We start from the raw sequence: 5,305 nt of genomic DNA on the forward strand, positions 1-5,305 counted from the left end.
ATAGGAAAAATTCTTCAACAACATCCTTTGTTCTTTATTTCAACAAAAAAAAACATCTTTTGTTCTTGTTCTTTACATAATCAACAGTTTGTTCGCAATTTTTTTCTTTAGAAATTTACTTGTTGGTAAAGAAGAAAGGAAAAAAGAAACCTGGAAAAACTTAGTAGTATTAAAAATTCTAATTTCCAGTAGGTACGAGTGAAATATATCCTCTAAAATTGTAATACCATCCATATATTGTCCACCCTTAGTTTTAGGTATGTATATATTTCGATATTAGCCGCGCAGCCCCCGCCCAGATAAAAGCCCTAATCTTTTTTTTTTTGTGACAAACAGTTATCGTCGATAAGAACTTAAGAAGTACCTCCATCAACATCCATCCTTTATTACTTCAACGATTTCTTGCTCGGATCCTGAAGTGATTTCTTTTATAGGTATTGTTTACAGATTTATCTCGGTTTAGATCGAAATTTCTAGGGTTTTATTTCTTAATTTCCTTCTTTAAGAAATTTAGGGTTTTTGATATATTGGTCATTCATCATCCACTTTTGAAATTTCTTAGTATAATTATATGTATTTGGTTCCTACAATATTTTAACAGTCTTTAGTTCTATCTAATTAGATTAATGGGTATTTGATATCTATGTCAGCTGAACTGCTGAAGAATTAGTATTCAGAGTAGTTAACCCTAACTATGGTTCGTGAGGGAGAAGGAGAGGTATAAACACTATAGAAAAGAGATTGTACCATCAAAATTAAGGATCCCGAGCTGGCAACATCTCTGGTGAGTCAGACTGATTTAGTTCTATCTAATTAGATTAATGGGTATTTGCCAGTATTTCAATTGAAGATTTCTGGAGTGAAAAAGAATTATATTTTTTCGCCCTAATGAACTTTTCTCAATTATCTCTCATTTGGATGCTGACTCGCAGGTGAATAAAGGTTCAAAATTTTTGGAGAAACCCTAAAAAATGGTTCCTTCTCCTATGTTAGTTGATATAGAGCATGAAAGTAAATTGGAAGTTGGTCCGAAAGAGTCATTAATTCAGGATGAAACCCTGGATGATAACATGATGTGTACGAATAATTGTGAGGATACTGAGTTTGACATGGAAGTGATGCTGGATCCACAAGCTGATGCACCTGAGGCAATTGAAAATGATGAGGTTGATGTGGTTGAGGGTGCGGTTAGTAGTGAAATTATGTTTGTGGAAGGTGACGATCCAGATGCAACTGAGTATTCGAGCTCGTTCGGTGATAGTGTATCGGGAAATGATGATGGTTCAAGACTTAGCGACGCTGAAGTTGACTCTGGGTTTTGTGGTGACAATGGACTTGGTTCAAATGTTTTTGATGGATTTAACAACTTATTTCATGTGAGGTACATTTTATTCGTTTATGTAGTTCCACTTTCAACATTTCTAGCAACATAGAAGAAAAAAATTTGTCGGCCCTTCTCCTCCTAGTTATTTGGCATAATCTGCACACTGATTTTTTTTTTCCTATGCCTATGCTCTTGTATACTGTATAAGCGAATTACTAACATTATAAAGTTATTGAAGATTTTAGGGTTCATCAAATAAATTGTAGGAATTCAGACTCTTCAGAGTTATTTAATAATGATCTATACTCAATATATCAGGAAGAAAAAGTCGACAACCCATTGGAAGAGATACACACGTTCTTTAATGTTGCAAAGTAGATGGGTAGAGCTGAGGATGAAGGAACTTCGCTCCCAGGCGTTAAGGTATGGGAGAGAACTTGCAACATGTTCCCAAAGAAAGCAATTGGAGTTAGGGCAATATGCATCTGAAGGTTGCGCGAGAACACTTCCTTTTTGTCATCAAATTCATAGGAAATAGGTCATGAAGAGGAGGAAAAGAAAGAAAATTGAAGACACGGTTGATATAACGTCATATATGTCTTCACATAGGCTCTTCTCATATTTGCTACAGCTTGCTTGTATCGTTACTTAAATATTCTTCTTCTTTGCATATGTGAAGAGTTCATAGACTAAAGCATAGCCTTTTCTGTTGAACTTCTTGCAGAGAAAAAGATATCTGTTCAAGATGCTGATTCAACTGATGAAGAAGCTAGTAATCAAGGTAAAAATTTGTTGCTTTGCCTCATCTATGTTCGTGGTTGATTTCATATTGAGAAATTATAATTGGTGATTGAAGAAAGTATTTATCTGTTTATAAGTTGGGTTTATAACATTGCATCATTCACATATACGTTCTTTTGTAACTATGGTCGATTAATGTCAAAGTTCAAGGGTCCAATTACATAGACCGGATACGTTCTTTACTATAAGGTTGAATGCTCAACCTAGCCATCCCATAAGGAAGTAAGAAGATCTATATGATTACAGAATCTTTACCCACACAGATGGTAGTTTTCTTATGTTTTGTACGTTTTCTTGTTTGAACGATAAAATCTTTGCATGACCAAATTAGTGTCTAACCCGTTTAGCTTTTGCTATTCTTATCAAATTGCTTATTAAAAAGAGGAAAAACCAATCTTATAGTCTGTGGAGTTTCTTAATTACAACTTGAGCCAATTGTAATCAATATAGGATAGGGAAGATGAAAGTCTGAGGAAAATCCTATATTAATCACTTAATTTACTTGATTAGGTCATACGCGTTCGTATATTTATTGTAGGTTTATTACATCTATCTTCTACTGTATATCTTGACAACTCGCAGCATCAGTCTATTTTATTGATACGTTCCACAAACTTCACTTGAATCCATTTTATTTCAATTTACGGCCAGAATTTCGTACTTTATAAAACCATTTAGTCCGAGTACAGGGTTTTCTGGTCAAGTTGCACGTTAACGGTATCAATATACTGATTAGATTCCTTGGTGTGCAAGGGTGCAGTATTTTCAAAATTGCAGCCTTGAAATCATAAATTAGTCGAAAATATTTAGCAGTTCACTTCAAAATTGTACGGTCCAGAAAACTTTACTTGAATCCGTTTTTTCGATCTACCGAGAGAACTTTGTACAATTGTACTCAACAAAACCCTTTATTTCGGGACGGGTTTTCTGGTCGAATTGTATCCCATACTGTCTACACGAACTATTTTCCTTGGAGTGCAATGGTGCAGTTTTTCAAAGTTGCAGTCTTCAAATGTATAAAACTAGTCGAGAATATACAGTTCACTTTAAAATTGTAGCTTTGATTTCAATATCTATCTTTCACTTGGTAAATATTCTTGGGGCAGTCAATGTAGCAGATGTTAACAGCAATGACGAACTCGATTTTAATTATGAATGACCACCACTTGAGGGAAGAGATAGTGCTAACTCCATCGAGCAGATCCTCAGGAAAATCGATTTAGCACAATGTAAAGTTCAGAAGCTAAAGGCTGATATCGAGAAACTTCCTATCGACACAGTAAGGTTTTCTTCCATTGAGGATTTGTCGAGTGACTTGCTAACCTGCTCTGCTAGAAGTCTGTCTCCAGGCCATGGCAATGAGATGTCAAATGGAGCACATGGTAGTCGTCAACATATACTGGAGCTTGATATCGGGAATCTTCTGCCAGAAAATACAGTTTCAAGTTATAGAGAGGAGGCTCTTCTTCTTGATATAACTGAAAGCAAGGTTGTGCTGTTATCTGCTGAAACCCATCAGCCACAGGTTCAAAATGTATGCAAAGATGTAAGTTTTTGTACTTGGTTTTTCGTAACTCATTTGTTATTTGTGATGAAACTTTGTTCCAATATCATTACGAAATAATTCAGCTCTGACCTTTCGACTTAGGTTATCTTCAGGCCAGATCTGTTTCTAGAAATGGTTTGAACTGACCGCTAAGTGCTACCTACCCCTTATTACTTTGTAGTTGCGCCTAGACCTCTAATAGTTTCATGAACCAGTAATGTCGTTATTATCATATGTTTGCCAGTGCTTGTTAGATTTAGTATCTATGTTTGTTTAGTCTTGTTAGATTTGGCAAGTCCTTTCTACTTGTGTCATAATCGTTCTCATGTATGCAGTTGGAGGACAATGTCCTAATAAACGACGATACAGCTGAGAAAGAACTGCAGAATTTAGGAAAAGTCAGTATTCTTTCAAGTAAGGTGAAAGAAGAACAAGTGGAGAATAAAATCATGACATCTCCAGTTCTGAATCTCAATCCAGCTCTGAATCCATCCAGCTCCAGTTTCGGATACGAAGCCAGCTCCAGCTCCAGATCCAATTCAAGAATCTGAAGCCGAAAAGAAACCTGAACGACCAGCTCAAGAAGCCAGTGTAATCAAGAAGGAGATAGCTCAGAACATTTCCATGTGCTCTGAACTTCAGGGTGCTCCCAGAAAGAAAAGAAAAATTACGGAACGGAATTGGTTGGAATCCTGAGCAGATTTCTGCACGAAGACCATCGGGTGTGCAAGATACTACTTAGTTACTTTCAGTTTCTCTTTTTCTCCATGGAACTTACAATTCCTGCCGTAAAATTAAATGAATTAAATTATATTTTATGGTAATAAGGGAAAATGTTTATTGTCAAGCAAGAGACAAAAGCTCTCATTACTCTTGGATGGCTTGAATATATATGTATATGTTATAAATCTTTGATTTATGGTGGATGACCCCCACACTTTGGTAACTCCCACCACCATAAGTTCTCCACCATTATTTGTATTCAAGCACCATTGATTATATGTAACTCTTGTATTAGTTTTGTAACTCATCAAGAGGCCTATATAAAGAGTTTTCTTGTTAGTGAATAAGATGTACCAAACTAATGTATCTAAGTATCAATTTACCAATATAGAGAATTCTCTCTACAAACATAAGAATACAACTCTAGTTCTTCTTGTCCCTTATCTCTTTGCTTATATTTTCATCATCTTTCTTCTTCCCTACCTCTTTTATTTTTCACAACAGTATATATATATATATATCCCATCTTCTCTTGTAACAGTTTTGCTTTCTTTCATCATATCAAACTATGTACAATGGGTTTGGAATAGTAAGCATTATCACTAGCTGAATAACATCGAGAGAGTCTCATGGAGACACTCTAATTTTAGAGTGTCTTTATATTAAAAATAACATCGGGAAAGACTAAAAGTGTAGCTACAGTTGATACAGAAAGAACTGAACCAAAAAAATTGGTGATTCCTCGAGCAGGCTGCGCCCCTTCCCTGTATGGATAGTTTCGGCAAGTGTGTTTTCTTTTGACAAAAACAGAGCAACTTCCCTTTTCTATAGATAACATGATTTATGACGAAGGTTAAAATAAAAGAATGTTAGCCAAATAAAAAACACTTAAGTTAAACTACCCGACCAGT

At 35.4% G+C, this 5,305-nt stretch overlaps 1 pseudogene across 1 annotated transcript; it reads left to right on the forward strand.

Annotated features, from left to right (window-relative positions):
• The first annotated feature begins 263 nt into the window (after window positions 1-263).
• LOC147545631 (uncharacterized) lies at window positions 264-4,579 on the forward strand (annotated as a pseudogene). Its single transcript, XR_015223564.1, has 7 exons — window positions 264-434; window positions 651-784; window positions 933-1,381; window positions 1,643-1,967; window positions 2,049-2,105; window positions 3,285-3,671; window positions 4,007-4,579. The product of XR_015223564.1 is annotated as an uncharacterized LOC147545631 (transcript).
• The last annotated feature ends 726 nt before the right edge of the window (window positions 4,580-5,305 follow it).

This window comes from Eschscholzia californica, unplaced genomic scaffold, assembly GCF_041429995.1.
Source record: "Eschscholzia californica isolate CP2 unplaced genomic scaffold, dmEscCali1.0.p SCAF_4, whole genome shotgun sequence".
In the NCBI taxonomy this organism is placed as follows: domain Eukaryota; kingdom Viridiplantae; phylum Streptophyta; class Magnoliopsida; order Ranunculales; family Papaveraceae; genus Eschscholzia; species Eschscholzia californica.